The following is a 16,902-nucleotide window of genomic DNA, read 5'->3' as shown; positions in this document are numbered from 1 at the left end:
TGTTAGCTAAATATTGGTGGGTGGTAGCATATACATTATAAACAGTAGACATTTTTTGGCTGTTAGCTAAATAAACGCGTTAGCATGATAGTTCAGTTTCGTAGGTGGTAGCATAGACATTATAAAGAGTAGACGCCGCATCGACCGTTGGGGCGCGACAAATACGGCCGCCATCTTGGACCGGTCATCCTACCCATAGCAGAGTATTCATGATGCCAGAGCACTGTATTCCTGTGCAAATCGGCGGACGATTGCTTACAGGGGTCGGGGATTACTTTTCATAAGTAAAATTCAACATTATTATTGGTTGTATTTTTTAATAGAATATTATTGTACTGTATTTATTTCCGCCACCGAAATCGTAGTCAGCAAACGTTAAGCTAGGCTATGTTTATAGCTGGTGCTATTAGGCCAACTGAGACTTTATAAGTCATATATCCAATAACACAGGCTTATATTACAACTGACACAAGAGTGCTATTGTCGAAATAATGCAAATTTTGCTGATATAACATTGAGCAGCGCATTTTACTCAGGTGACACAGGCTGTATTATTCACAAGTAATTCTTTCATCCTAACAAAAGTCAGATACCTCTCATGTCTCATACCCACTTACTTAAAAATACAGACAACAGAGCATCTGACTGTGGAATAGTTTGCAAACAAGCTTACTTACAATCTTAGCAGCTTTGGTTTATTACCAACAGATATGTGTCAAAATGGGAGTTTTGTTGACCTGAAACCTCTTAATAAATTTGAAGGAAGAAAATAAACTCGACCTCCTTTTTAAAATGTTTTTGTGGTGACTTTGTCGAATCTCCCGTTTTTAATTTGAAGGTTTCCCAAAGATAAATACACGAGGAAGAAGTTGCTCTGTGGAGGGAAGGATTTGAGTCATGAGGCTTCACCACATTGCCAAACTCACCTCTGCTGACCTGCAGAAAGGCAGAAAGAAGCTCTGCAAACATTTCTTTCAGGGCTTTTAGCTCAGTTAAACTTTCATGAGCATCTTTGTGCAAATAGGGTTTGAGGTGGGGTGGCGTCATGTTCTTGTGTTTAACTTGAAAATTTACATTTATTTAGGATTTACATTTATTTCTCTATCGTATATCTGTCTGTCTTCATTTTTTCTGATATATATATATATAAAGATTTTCATTTATTTCAGATAGAGAGATAGAGAATAATCAAATAATGATTAATGTAAATTATTCAGTGTAATTATATTATGATTTAATTGTATTTCGGTATGTTTTGCTTTCAGCAACAATGGTCGATACCATTCATGCCAATAAAGCCAATTTGAATCAATCTTGATATAGATTTTCATTTTTCTTCTGATATATAACTTCTCTCTATTGTGTTTTATCTTATATATGGATGTATAATGTATTATTTTTAAATTTTTCAACTTATTAAAATAGCTGAATTGTACACAATCTACTTCTCTATCATGTATTAGTTTTTATATATGTGTGTATTATATTATATTATAAGTCGTGTGTATTTTGTAAAATAGCCAACCTATCGTCACATACCAGAATATTCTATTACTGATTACAAATTTACTATATTTACGAAAATTAAAATACGCCAAATCATGTGTCTGATATCATAGAAAACCCAGTGAAAATCAGTTTTGTATTCAGTGAGTTATGACATATATATATTAAATTAAAAATATATTAAATGCACTTTGATTAAATTACACTGAGTGGAGCGGGTGACCGGTCCAAGATGGCGGCCCCACGGCTCGTCAGCGCCAATAGGCAGCAGCGGTCGATGCAGTTTCTATTCTTTATACGTCTATGGGTGGTAGTGTGGTCCAAGTTTGTTGTGTGTGCCTATGTGAGCTCTTAGGCTATATACTTTAGGCTCTCTCATACTTTAATTTGACTTTGGCTGCAGTGTAATGGTGTAATTTGTGTCCAAAGTCTGCTGAGCTCACTCCACACCCTAAAACTAGCTGCTCTAAACAGGGCTGCTTAACAGGGTAAAGATGGATGCTGCTTTTTCTTTAAGTTGATGTGTCCCCAGTATGGACTCGGCTGGAGTTTTGTTTCAAAACTTCCAATGATTGTTACCCAAAGCAGAATCATGCAGTAATTTAGCATCTTTTGCCCCTCGGTTTGACAGGAAACAGAGAGAAAGCACCTATTGTGAAACAGTTGAGCTCAGGAAACAAGCTGAGTGAGAAGAAGTTGGAAACACCTTTGATATGACACACTGATGAGGTGAGTATCCACAGCTTTTTTCCTGATTTTTGCAACAGCAATTTCCTTTTTTCACCTCATTTTGCACAGCTGGATGCACACGCACACATTATACAAACATATTGACAAAAGTTCCACTGAAATAAGACGTGTTACATGCACTCACCAGAGCTGCAACACTGTGATGTGTGACAATGATGAGGAGCATCATTAGAGAGGCAAGGCAAACTATTTTTGTTCTGCAAAAACAAAACAAGATTCAACACTTAGTCGCATTCTGTTCGGAGATAAAGTATAAACAAGCAGTGTAATTATGGGCTCATTTTGAAGCAAACAAACCAGTGTCTGTGTCGCTGTTGTGCTGCAAACAAACACAACTACCTTCTTTATCATTGACGAGATGAGACAAAAAGGATGAAAGATACCCCGTCTCACTTGGCAGATGATAAATAAATGACACACACACTGATGCACGCATACACCCACATGCAAACGTGCAAAAATCCCATGCTGATGCACGTTCCAAACAAACGTGTTTGTAGACTGACAGAAGTCTCACATTCAGTCGTTACACAGCTCACGGCTGTCATTTTATTGTTTCTCATCAATACATCACACAGACAAAAGTGTGTTCACACACACTCCTGCCACAGCAAGCTGACAAAATCCTACTAACACAAACAGTGTGACTGCACAACCAGGGAGTTACAAAACAAACTGCCTTTTTAGTTCTGATGAGGCTCCAACAGCAAGCGCTAATGAATACAAACACAGTTAAGATGGATAAAAGGATGTGTGCTCATATGGGGTAAGATTAGCATCAAAAACTGTCAGCTGTGGGCTCTCATGGGAAAGAGACACCACATGCACACATATGATGGCTTTTCTGAGTAAATATCACAAACCATTCAATAATCCCAATTATCAGTGGTTTTTCAGTGGTTAGTTAAAGGTCCATCAACATTTTAGGACTAATTAGTGCTTTTAGCAGCTAGCAAACACTCACTGGAACGCCTGTCGTTTCATAACAGGCTGTGAAATAGTTGGTTTCTTCACCACTTTTGTCCCCCAAGTTGCAACATAGAAAAAGTGGCATTTTTACCCTGAAACATGAAAGAATGACCAAAAAAAAAGGTCTCATCTTGAGTCCTTTGCCCTTTTAGGAGTAAAAAAAAAAAGGCTAAATGAGAGGTGTGTCCCAGCTTTAACAAACACGCCTGAATACTCTGGATCGTGCACGATGTGTTGCACTGTAACGTTTGACATGACTGCATGTTGGCAGACTGGAAAGGATGATGGACAGAGCCATACTGCCCCCTGTTGTGTTAGACAAAGCAGGACACTATAGATCCTCCAACATGAAACGGATCACATGCAGCCCAGGTTTTAGGTGAAGTCATGTCAGCTAACAGCTGAGAGAGAGGGATTTGTCTCAGCTTGACTAAATCTATTCTATTCAGTACTAATATACGCAGATACAAGCAAGTCTTGAATTCAAAATCTCTATTAATCTCAGAAGATTTCCTCATTGATACGGACTGGATTCTGCAGGACAGATGAGTTTGTCTGGAAGCAAATGGAAGCAAACATTAAACTGACTTTGCAGAATCACTTGGATGAATTCCAAGAGGGTCAGATTCTCCTCTTTTTCTTGAAGATTACTTCAAAGTTTATACTGAGAACTGAGAACTGGCGAGGAGACGAGAACAGGTGAGCTGTTGGAAAGGAATAAGCAATCAGAGAGAAGGCCGGCAAACCAGAGGCAGCTGGCGTAAAACAGTCAGGAAACAGAGAGGAAAAGGGGAATTTATAAGAGTTTTTCACAGGCAGTGAAGTGCAAGAGTACAGAAAACAGCTCCAATCGTTAATATTCTTAACAGCAAAATGTAATAAATGCATCAAAAGTATTTAGTTTGATGAAAAATGTATCAGTGGTTGATGCTTTATCATCAGGTTAGTGGGAAAAACTGATTGGGAGGCAACCGCTTCGATCCACTGGGTGTGATTACTAATCACACCAAACGTATCTGTACAATTCATTATTTATGGACAGATAAACAGTTGATAAACAGTTTTGTACTTTATATGCAGTCAGGTGGTTTCGGTCCCCATTCTGGAGCCAGAATCAGGCCTTCGGGGGGGTTCAAATGATTAAAAAGAAACTGCTTGTAAAATGAGGTTTTTTCTTTTTCTTTTTATTTTCGTCTTTGTATTTTTGTTTGTGGCTTAATTTAGAGGAAAAATTCATTCAGATCTGCTAATATCTGAGACGAATCTTTATCAGGTTCATCTCACTTCGAAAGTTCATTTTAATCTGGTTTAACAGCACAGATTAAAAATAAATAAAGTACCTTGAATGTTTGCATAATCTACTTTATATGCAGGTGGTTTCGGTCCCCATTTTTTATTCTGGAGCTAGAATCAGGCCTTCGGGGGGGTTCAAATGATTAAAAATGAGGTTTTTTCTTTTTCTTAATTTATGAAAATGTGTTTACATTTATTTGTGTCCCAAAGAGGAAATAATTCATTCAGATCTGCGAATATCTGAGACGAATCTTTATCAGGTTCATCTCACTTTACTCTGGTTTAACAGCACTGATTAAAAATAAATAAAGTACCTTGAATGTTTGCATAATCTAAGCAAAGCAGAGCGGGACAACAAGTGTTTTATCATTGATATAAAATACAGATGCAGCCGGTATTATTTTCCTTCAACTCTCAAAGTAAATCTCCCAGAAGAATGTTCCGAATAAACCCACATTGCTCAGTTTCCCTCTCTTCTTCTCTTTCTCTGGTAAATGTATTCAAACTTGGCCTGCTTGCTTGCTCCTGCAGCAGCAGAGAGCTTCACTGACAGAGAAAAGGGAAGGTGTGGGAGGGAGGAAGAAACTAAATGAGACAAAGTAGAGATGAAAAATAGTCACTTCTGACAGATCAGCGACAGAAAACAGAGACTCGAACGGAGAGATTGATAGCGGGCCGAGGGAAAGATAAAGAAAAGACAGACAGAGGCTGGAAGGAGGGAGATGTGTGATGAGAGATGAAGCTGGCAGCAAAAGTGAGTGAGAGGTTGTGGAGAGGAGATGAAAAAGTGGAGGAAAGGTTCATCTCTCTCCCCCACTTCCTTCGAAACCCATCCCTCCGTCTCTGTTTTGGCCGGTTGACAACTTAGTAGGAGTCAGACGACCATCTGTCTGTTGGAGAAAAGTCTTAACAGCTACTCCTTCTCTTCCCACACACTCTCCTCCTCCTTCTCGGGAAGCTCTTCCTCCCAGTTCTGACGGCACTCGGGAGAAAGAAAAGCAGACAGAGCCAACTGACAGACAGGATGCTAATACTCTAATATGTTAATCCTGCTTTGCACTTGTATGCCATCCATGCTGTTTGAAAATGTGTGTGTGTGAGACCTGGCCCCTGGGTAATAAACCAAAACAAAGCGAGCTTTAGGCCTGCTGGGCCTGCAACAGTACTTGAATACCAAATCAGCCAGCAGAGATCACTGGGGGAAAGGTGTGCTGAGAGAGAGAGAAACTGTGTGTAAATGTGTGTGTGTTTTTCTGCAGATTGCGGAAAGCAGCCTTGTTTTTCCAGCAGTGACCGTTGTTCAGTAACTCCTGCTTCTAAAAGTAGGAGAGCAACTTCGCAACAGCTTTGGGCACAGATGGATGCGTTTCTAAAAAAGAGAGGGAGATTGATGATGGGGGTGCATGAAAAGCAAACAAGAGCGGGTATTTATAAAAAGATATAGACTGCCATGGAAAGGATGGTACAGTTAAAATGCTATTTCCACCAGTTTCACTTCTCTGTTGCCTGACACACACACATGAAAACACACCCATCGCTGCTTTTTTCTCCTCTCTCTCGCACCCTTGTCTGTCAGCCAGCCCTTGCCTTAATGTACCACACACACAATTACTACTGATTAATCCACCACTTAACTTTCTGACCCCACTCAGGCAGCACACATGGATACACGCACCACTTAACATGCTGGCCCTGCCCCGGATCGCTGGCCTCTCAGGTACCCAGCATGGAGCAGCGATGCTCCGGGGCAGCTCCGCTGAGACCACTGCTGCTTGAAGAGGAGAGTAAAAGTGTGAGAGAGAGAGAGGGAGATGAGAAGATGCCGGTGCCAGCCCCAGAGGGACTCGCATGCAGTCCCTATCCTCAGGGAGCCTCGGCACTTTAGGAGTGGCACTACAGGGAGTTGGATTGGGAGAGGGCCCGGATCATCCTCAAGGGGCCCAAAGGGAGGATGGATTGAGCTGTGGCAAGAGGAAAAAAAGATTCAGTGTAATGAAGGAAGGATGCGTGTAACGCCATCAAAGACCTGCTACATCAAAGGTAAACTAAGCAGACGGTATCCTCACCGAAGTGGGAAATATTAACACAGATGGAGAAGGAAATTAAAATGGGTAATTACTCCATTTGTGTTCCCGAGTTATCTTTCATATTGTGCTAAATTCAGTGAGTAACAGGTTCAGTGTGGAGTTATCGGGGAAAATCAATTATAAACTTGAACAATAACCCGCTTAAAGACTCAGGGAGCACTGGAGTTAATGCAAAATGCTACGGGAACAACCCCCGTCACAGTCTCCATAAAGAAGTGTCCAACAAACTCACCGGGCGGTTTCCTGACGTCGGGCCTCAGTATTTCAGAACTAAGTAACCAGAGATCTAAGAGCCAAAAACAGCAACTGAGATCTTCCAGGTTTGCCTCAGAAAGCAGCCATCTTCTGCCCTTCATCGCTCCTCTGATAGATTGCAAGCTTCTCAAAGGAGATTCTGGTTTCCTCTACTTTGAGGGTCACAAAAGCAAGAGGAAAGCAGCGATTTTTACAGAGAGAGATACTTGCTCTGTACTGGATCATTTTACTCCATCTCTTTCCATACTGTTTTACTCCAGAAGACGTCCTGCAGGGGGACAGTTTGTGCAGTGGAAACTCCTCACCTAAAGTATTTTCCAACCATGGACAGTGATACATCTGTAATTATAAAAATGACCCCTCATCTTCTTGCAAGTTAACTTGGCAAACAGGGATATATCTACCTCTTTAGCAGCTTCTTGCCCCATTATGTTCACCAGCCTGCTGTTCAACCAAGCTCTGGCTCCACTGTCCATATCATTCACACACTGTTTACTATGCCTGTTACCCTGTGATTCTACGACTGGTCAAACTGAGTAAACAGTTGGGCTGAGGTTCACAGTTTGAGCCTGTTACCCTATGATTCTACGACTGGTCAAACCGAGTAAACAGGGGCTGAGGTTCACAGTTTGAGCCTGTTACCCTATGATTCTACGACTGGTCAAACCGAGTAAACAGTTGGGCTGAGGTTCACAGTTTGAGCCTGTTACCCTATGATTCTACGACTGGTCAAACTGGGTAAACAGGGGCTGAGGTTCACAGTTTGAGCCTGTTACCCTATGATTCTACGACTGGTCAAACTGAGTAAACAGGGGCTGAGGTTCACAGTTTGAGCCTGTTACCCTGTGATTCTACGACAACAAAAGAGATGTAAGAAGTAATTAAAGTAAGAGTCCTTTTTCCTGCGTGGTGTTCACAGCCCCAGGAAACATTAACGCCATGAGAACAATCTAAAGCTGAGCCGTGGTTTTACATGTGAAATACATCCCGACCTTGTTGGGAAGGTGTCCCCTTTTCTTTCAGGGGTCATGGAGAGGTCATCTGCCGCAATGCCCTAATATATGCGAGGAAATCATTCTAATAGTCTAATAATCAGTGCTGCTGTCTCTTTATGTTGCTTTCTCACCTGTTCTGAGGTCATGAAGTAGATTTCCTGACACACAAATCATATGTGATCTGGATTTGTAGATGTGAGCCGAGAGGTTAAAGCAGCTCAAGGAGCAGAGGGAATTCAGTGATGTGAACGTAGTAAAGAGAGAGAAGCGATTCCTGGATAAAAGGCTTCAGTGTGACAGAAAGGTGGCAGAGAGGGAGCAATAGATCAAGGCCTGCTGGGACCACAGGGGCAAAGCATGGCTGGGGCGACAGTAAAAGATGGCAGGAGCTTGTGAAGCAGAGAGGATACTAATTATTTCCAAGGCACTGATGTGAACACATCTGGGCCTGATGTTCTTATGATGGATCTGTGAACATGTATATCACGGAAACCCAAGAGGCCTTTCTCGGGCAAAAGAACTACGATGGTGTGACAGTTCAGGGGTTTGGTGGGCTTCAGCATTTCCCTCGACTCCCATTTCATGTAAGGGGCACAGACCCCGAATACTGAGTAGAAATTGAAATAGATAAATAATATTCGTGATTCCAGGATCATCACAAAGGGTGACAAAGATGAAGGAGCAACATGGAAGCTGAGACTTTTCCTTTAGGCCTTTTTGAACTCATATAAAGGCTTATGATGGCCACTTTCTCTTCTTGTTGTTCCTCATTCAAAATCCCAGTTGTTAGTCATGCATTACATAAAGGAAACTTGTTTTTATCTATTCTCATATGCTAAACATGGAAAGAGGCTCCGATTATCTCAGCATCTTCAATAGAATCTAACCCCTGAAACATCTTTTGGTTTTCTTTGGTCATTTGTGGAAGATAAACGAGTTCAAACTTACTTAAGATGTAAAATTCAACAACTAAAAGTGAACTTTGCTTTGAGAAGCTTGTTGTTTTTCCGCTAACCTTGACTAAGCACCTTTAATACCTAACAAAGTGGCTGCATTTACAGAAAGAAGGAGGTCAAAATGAAGGTCAAGATAAGAAAAGGAGGTGAAAATGCTCGGAGTTGAGAGTCCATTCCCTTCTAACTCCTTGGTCTTGGTTATTTGGTTAATTGTTGATAAGCCAGCATTGTAGAATGATGTTTTTCCCTTTTCCATTTACATAATATCCGTTATTGATTGCCTCAGAACCATAAATGACAATATGCAGCTGTAAGTAATTTCCTGTGCATTGGAAATGGACTCCAAGAGATAATATGTGTATCAAAAAGTGACAGGAAGGCCTTAGGAATGAAAGCGAGTTGGAAAAACTTTGTTTGAAGCTTCTTATCGTGTTTCAAATATCTACTTCAACATCTTTAATTATCTTAAAGGGGAACTGCGGTGTTTTTAAACCTTATTTCTGGCATGAAATACGTTGAAATCTAGTCACTGAGAACAGTTTGGTGAAAGTCGGCGTCCTTCGGAAGATATTTAGATAACTGGAGATCCATATAACGGAGTGAACGGGGCTTAGAGGATGCAGCCTCTAAATAAGGCATTATTTGTCTTTATTTCACCAATACTTTAAGAAGAATGAATGAATGAACGTGTGCTATAGCTCTGTTAGCTCATAGCTGCTGTTATGTGGCTACTTGCAGCTATAGGAGAGCTAACGGAGGGATTTCTACACAGGCACTCTACTGGGACCACTTCATCCACACGCCCCCCTGCAGCACAGTTTATTCACTCCGTGCTCTGTGACAGTCGGCTAACTTCACACAGAGTTTGCTGCTGATAGTTTTGTGCAACATGGCAGGATATTTATCAGATTTTAACAACGTGAACGACGACTTTGAGTAAGATGGACGTTCTTACCGGAGTGAATAAACTGTGCTGCAGGGGGGCGTGTGGATGAAGTGGTCCCAGTAGAGTGCCTGTGTGGAAATCCCTCCGTTAGCTCTCCTATAGCTGCAAGTAGCCACATAACAGAGCTATGAGCTAACAGCAGCTATGAGCTAACAGAGCTATGAGCTAACAGCAGCTATGAGCTAACAGAGCTTTGAGCTAACAGCAGCTATGAGCTAACAGAGCTATGAGCTAACAGAGCTATGAGCTAACAGCAGCTATGAGCTAACAGTAGCTATGAGCTAACAGAGCTATGAGCTAACAGCAGCTATGAGCTAACAGAGCTATGAGCTAACAGCAGCTATGAGCTAACAGAGCTATGAGCTAACAGAGCTATAGCACACGTTCATTCATTCATTCTTCTTAAAGTATTGGTGAAATAAAGACAGATAATGCCTTATTTAGAGGCTGCATCCTCTAAGCCCCGTTCACTCCGTTATATGGATCTCCAGTTATCTAAATATCTTCCGAAGGACGCCGACTTTCACCAAACTGTTCTCGGTGAGCAGATGAACGTATTTCATGCCAGAAATAAGGTTTAAAAACACCGGAGTTCCCCTTTAATTTTTGTCACTGCACAAAGTAAACTACCATGTTGCTAATTTTCTTCTCATGTGGATTCAGAAGCTAAAACAGCGCCTCTCACAGAGAAATACTGTCTTGAATCAAGACTAGCCTCGATGATATGGACAGTTCAAGCCTTACACAGTAAGTATTTAATGTTCACAGGGTTCGATACAGCAGCAGATCTCTTGTGTTTTATCGTTTTCATGCTCACAGGAGGCCCTCTTTATTTCCAGGGATCTTATTAGATTACAGAAACACTTGCGTCGCATTTCAGTGAGACGTGAGCCGCTGCTTCTGAACATTTGCATCTTCTAACTCAGCTGCACTTCCACAGAAAGCTCAGGCAGGAACTCTGCTACGGTTTCAATAAAAATCTCACGGAAAAACACCAGAATGTGGGCAAAAACCAGAGGTTGAACAGGAATCCTGCACCGAACAAAGCCGACAAACTCTGAAATGATATCTGTGTGCAGTCCATTAATGAGATATTGACTCCGTTGCGACTGTGCTCCATTGTTTATCCCACTTATTTATTTATGAACTTTTAATGTGCGAGTTCAGCCGAGTTCCTGCAAACACATGGCGAACAAGTGAGGCAGAGCGATCAGTGTGTGCCATTAACTCAGGATTGTTTTTTTATGTTATTTTCATTTGGAAAACGCAGATCCACTGTTCATTTCCATTTCCACATCCCTCATTCTCCTGCGATTGATGCCAGCAGTGCTTCGTACCTCTCAGTGTGGCTGTCTTCCACCCCCCCCCACCCACGCTACACCCCACCCGGCCCGCTCTCTCCTGGCTGCGTCAGCACCAGCACTCGTTGGGTCTTTGTGTCTACTTCATATCATCTTGTTAAAAATTAAAGTGATTCTACTTCCCTCCGTCTTTCTCCCTCTCTCTCTAATGCTAATCTGCTCCCCGTTGGACCGGTATGCAGATGAGACGCAAATACAGCGAAGGCTGATGAATAGTGATGAGGCCACAGCGCACGTACGTGCACACACCTGAGCAGCCCTGGAATGCCCTGTGGTTTACCTGCCTGTCTGTCACTCAGAGCGGCGGCCTGCTGAAAGAAGCTTTGTGTGAGAAAAACCCTTTGAAATAACTCTTCAAACCAAAAAAAGTACAATTATGACCAAAAAACGACTCCTTTGTATGAGTTTCATTCATAAATTATTATTATTGTTATAAATTATCAGATGATTTTATGTCCATGTGACATTATTGTGGTTATTAACTTGTGTTTCCCTGTTCCAGCAGGTATCCTTTGAATGGTGTTATGGTGTTTTCCCCCCTCTTTTCCCTCTTTTCTGTCTTCTCAAACCCCAGCTGGTCGAGGCGGATGGACACCCTTCCTGGTTCTGGTTCTGCCAGAGGTTTCTTCCTGGTTCTGGTTCTGCCAGAGGTTTCTTCCTGATTCTGGTTCTGTCAGAGGTTTCTTCCTGAGTCTGGTTCTGCCAGAGGTTTCTTCCTGGTTCTGGTTCTGCCAGAGGTTTCTTCCTGGTTCTGGTTCTGCCAGAGGTTTCTTCCTGAGTCTGGTTCTTCCAGAGGTTTCTTCCTGAGTCTGGTTCTGCCAGAGGTTTCTTCCTGGTTCTTCCAGAGGTTTCTTCCTGGTTCTGGTTCTTCCAGAGGTTTCTTCCTGGTTCTGGTTCTGCCAGAGGTTTCTTCCTGGTTCTTCCAGAGGTTTCTTCCTGGTTCTGGTTCTGCCAGAGGTTTCTTCCTGGTTCTGGTTCTTCCAGAGGTTTCTTCCTGGTTCTGGTTCTGCCAGAGGTTTCTTCCTGGTTCTTCCAGAGGTTTCTTCCTGGTTCTGGTTCTGCCAGAGGTTTCTTCCTGGTTCTGCCAGAGGTTTCTTCCTGGTTCTGGTTCTGCCAGAGGTTTCTTCCTGGTTCTGGTTCTGCCAGAGGTTTCTTCCTGGTTCTGCCAGAGGTTTCTTCCTGGTTCTGTCAGAGGTTTCTTCCTGGTTCTGCCAGAGGTTTCTTCCTGGTTCTGCCAGAGGTTTCTTCCGGTTCTGTCAGAGGTTTCTTCCTGAGTCTGGTTCTGCCAGAGGTTTCTTCCTGGTTCTGGTTCTGCCAGAGGTTTCTTCCTGGTTCTGGTTCTTCCAGAGGTTTCTTCCTGAGTCTGCCAGAGGTTTCTTCCTGGTTCTGGTTCTGCCAGAGGTTTCTTCCTGGTTCTGGTTCTGCCAGAGGTTTCTTCCTGGTTCTGGTTCTGCCAGAGGTTTCTTCCTGTTAAAGGGAGTCGTTCCTTTCCACAGTCCCTCAGGCTCAGGACGGGAGATTGGACTGAAGACAAGTTTCGGTCCAATCTGTTGGTTTCCTTAGCTCGGATATTATTTTTGAATTGGCTCCATATGAATTAATTGGATTATGATTACAATGAATTGAATTCCAATTGGCTTGAATTTGACTTTATTACTTAAGTGCCTTGAGATGACAATTGTTGTAATCTGGCGCTTTATAAATAAAGCTGAATTGAATTGAATTGAGTTTCATTCATAAATGATGGTGAAACCCAAAGGTACTATCGAGCTTATTCACTAAATCTCACCTTTGTCCATCTTATTAAAAACAGAAACCTACAAACCAGAAGTAAAACAAAGCCTGTTAGTTTGTTTATGCATTTAGCAGATGCTTTTTTTTAGGGTAAGGGGGTCTTGCATAAGGACCCCTACTGGAAATAGTACCTTTCATGCAGGGGATTTGACCCCAGATCATACCACTAAACTATCCAGTCCCATTACATTAGTTACATTTACTGTGAACCCCACTAAAGTACGTTCCTCATTGCTTCTTCTCTCCCTGAATACCTCTGAAGGTTGAAAATCCCCTTTGCCCCATGGGAAATGTCTGGTTTCTTGCTTGGGTGACCCGTGTCGTGCTCTGCTACATACATAGAAAACAAAAGTAAGAAAAGCCCATCTGTTCCCACTAACATTGTGCTACTTATTGGAAAACAGAACGTTTTCTCACAGTCAACATTACTTGTATTAGTGATTAGTGACACTAATTAAGAGGAACGACGAGAGAGTTGGAAAATATTTCCACCACTTAAAGATCACTGCAGAGACTGTGGAGAATCCAGCATCGATACGTAACACCAGAAGGTTTCTCTAACTGCAGGAAGCCAGGCTTAAAACATGTAGGAATGGGCCCTCCGTGGGAAATAAGCAGGTTTCTGCAAAGGAAAGGAAAGGAAATCACAAACAGAGTCTGTCATGCAGAGAAAAAGAGACAAAAACAAGATGTAGAATTTCATTTAGGATGGACCATCCTGAAACATCCCATAGTTCTGCTGCTATAGGCCCAGCCTGCTGGGGGACCTCATCTGTCACACCTTTCCTCTCTTTGCTCTCTTTTTAATTTCTCAAATGATTTTATGTCCCTGTGACATTATTGTGGTTATTAACTTGTGTTTCCCTGTTCCAGCAGGTATCCTTTGAATGGTGTTATGGTGTTTTTCCCCCTCTTTTCCCTCTTTTCTGTCTTCTCAAACCCCAGCTGGTCGAGGCGGATGGCCACCCTTCCTGGTTCTGGTTCTGCCAGAGGTTTCTTACAAAAAAAAGCGCCAGATTACAACAATTGTCATCTCAAGGCACTTAAGTAATAAAGTCCAATTCAAGCCAATTGGAATTCAATTCATTGTAATTATAATCCAATTAATTCATATGGAGCCAATTCAAAAATAATATCCGAGCTAAGGAAACCAACAGATTGCACCGAAACTTGTCTTCAGTCCAATCTCCCGTCCTGAGCCTGAGGGACTGTGGAAAGGAACGACTCCCTTTAACAGGAAGAAACCTCTGGCAGAACCAGAACCAGGAAGAAACCTCTGGCAGAACCAGAACCAGGAAGAAACCTCTGGCAGAACCAGACTCAGGAAGAAACCTCTGGCAGAACCAGAACCAGGAAGAAACCTCTGACAGAACCAGAACCAGGAAGAAACCTCTGACAGAACCAGAACCAGGAAGAAACCTCTGACAGAACCAGGAAGAAACCTCTGGCAGAACCAGAACCAGGAAGAAACCTCTGGCAGAACCAGGAAGAAACCTCTGGCAGAACCAGAACCAGGAAGGGTGGCCATCCGCCTCGACCAGCTGGGGTTTGAGAAGACAGAAAAGAGGGAAAAGAGGGGGGAAAAACACCATAACACCATTCAAAGGATACCTGCTGGAACAGGGAAACACAAGTTAATAACCATAATAATGTCACATGGACATAAAATCATTTGAGAAATTAAACGGGGGAAAAAGAGAGCAAAGGGAGGAAAGGTGTGACAGATGAGGTCCCCCAGCAGGCTGGGCCTATAGCAGCAGAACTATGGGATGTTTCAGGATCACCTGAGCCATCCCTAACTATAAGCTTCATCAGAAAGGAAAGTTTCAGCCTGATCTTAACAGTGGAAAGGGTCATAGCAGCCGGTTCTTTCACAGTCTTGTGTCCTGCATTCATACAGAATGGTGCGGCTGCTGCGGTGCACAGTGCCACCTAGGCTCATTTGGCTGTTACTGCATGCATCTGCAGCCTCTTTTTCACAGTAACAGCAGAGTTCTGCTGTTAATGACAAGCATACATATAAATACTCACACACAGCTGCAGAGTAGGCTGTTTCCTGTATGCCGTTCTCAGTGTGTCCACATTGCTGTTCCATCTGCACAGGCATTTCCTGTCCGACCTTGAAATCAGCCCAAACGTCACACACATACGCGCTCAATCCCCATTTCCCAACATGCTCATCCCCCGACAAACAGGCCCATACGTTCACGTAAGCTCTGGCAAGACTCAGATTCAAAAGCAACTTGGCAAAAACAGATGAATAAACACAACAAGCTTATAATCCGCCATTATAAAACAATAAACTCAAAGTCAGGGCAATATTTTCATGCCTAGAAGCTAAAATACAGCACAAGCTGCTACTTTACAAGCGCTCCGAGTAACTCTAATCTGCCACTTTCACACTGGGAAGCTGTGATGTCATCAATGAGCAACCCAGTGCCGCCACATGTGTTTCTGTTCAGCAGGAAAGTTATAGCAGAAAAGGTCAGGTCACAGATAGTTTACCACAATATTATTCATGTAAGGGAAAGTGGAAATGATCCCTGTGTGTGACTTCACTCTGTTTACACGAGCGTGCCCCACATGCACTGATATCGCCAGCAACTGAAACCACCTACACACACAGGGAGAAACTGGATTTCATAAGGTGATGGAAAGGAACCGAGCCAGAGTCCGACAATTAGCAAAGATTTAGAATAACAACTGAGGGCCCGAGGCGCAGTGTTAAAGCAAAGGAGACATAATAAGGGTCAGAGTTATGATTCCAATTTACAGCAGAAACAGAGACACTGTTGTAATGTTTGAATATTCAATGCCAAATGCTTGCTAGCTTTCGCTTGGACATGCATTCTGGTTGTATTTAACACTGACTTGATGAGGAATATTAATTAAAATGCTCCCCGTTAAGTTTTAGTTATAGGTATTCTATAAATGAATGCCACTGGCTGAGTTTTAAGACCAAGGGGGGCAAGAGAAACCAATAGATATACTCAGAGGAATACCTGAAACTAAGATTTCTATTGTTTTATAAAAGATTTATACTGATTTATACCGCTGGGATAGGCCCCCCGCAACCTGACCGGCGGATTAAACCGGACTTTCTCCTTCTAGGAGACAAAGATCTAGTCCAAGATCATCTACCAAAGCTTCAGTGTGTAACAATTGAGGGTTTCATGCATCACCTGACAGTACTTTTCTGTCAAAGTATCACATAATACTGATTATTTTAGACAAAGATCTAATATACCAGATCCAAAGTATACAGTCTCTATTAATTCCAGCCATATTTTTGGCTCTCTTAACAGTAAAATCACATGATAATCACAATCTCTGTGGTTTAGAATCAGCTTTTTATATCTACCGGCCAAATGCTGGCTCCAAAGATGGACAAATAGTTTTAAAAGGATTTTTCTGACCTGCTTGGAGGCGTGGATGAGGTGGTGGGGTCTGGTTGCTAACCATCTGCAACTCATTTAGGTGTCATTATATCCTGCCCACCAAGCCATTAAGAGTTAAGTCTCTGTTAAGTTGCTGTTAAAGGGGAACTCCGGTATTTTTCAGCCTCTAAATAAGGCATTATCTGTCTTTATTTCACCAATACTTTAAGAAGAATGAGTGAATGAACGTGTGCTATAGCTCTGTTAGCTCATAGCTCTGTTAGCTCATAGCTCTGTTAGCTCATAGCTGCTGTTAGCTCATAGCTGCTGTTAGCTCATAGCTCTGTTAGCTCATAGCTGCTGTTAGCTCATAGCTGCTGTTAGCTCATAGCTCTGTTAGCTCATAGCTGCTGTTATGTGGCTACTTGCAGCTATAGGAGAGCTAACGGAGGGATTTCTACACAGGCACTCTACTGGGACCACTTCATCCACACGCCCCCCTGCAGCTCAGTTTATTCACTCCGTGCTCTGTGACAGTCGGCTAACTTCACACAGAGTTTGCTGCTGATAGCTCTGTTAGCTCATAGCTCTGTTAGCTCATAGCTCTGTTAGC

This window comes from Leuresthes tenuis, unplaced genomic scaffold (assembly GCF_036924035.1).
Source record: "Leuresthes tenuis unplaced genomic scaffold, fLeuTen1.0.hap1 SCAF_21, whole genome shotgun sequence".
Taxonomy (NCBI): Eukaryota; Metazoa; Chordata; class Actinopteri; order Atheriniformes; family Atherinopsidae; genus Leuresthes; species Leuresthes tenuis.
Note: the sequence above shows the minus strand (reverse complement) of the source record.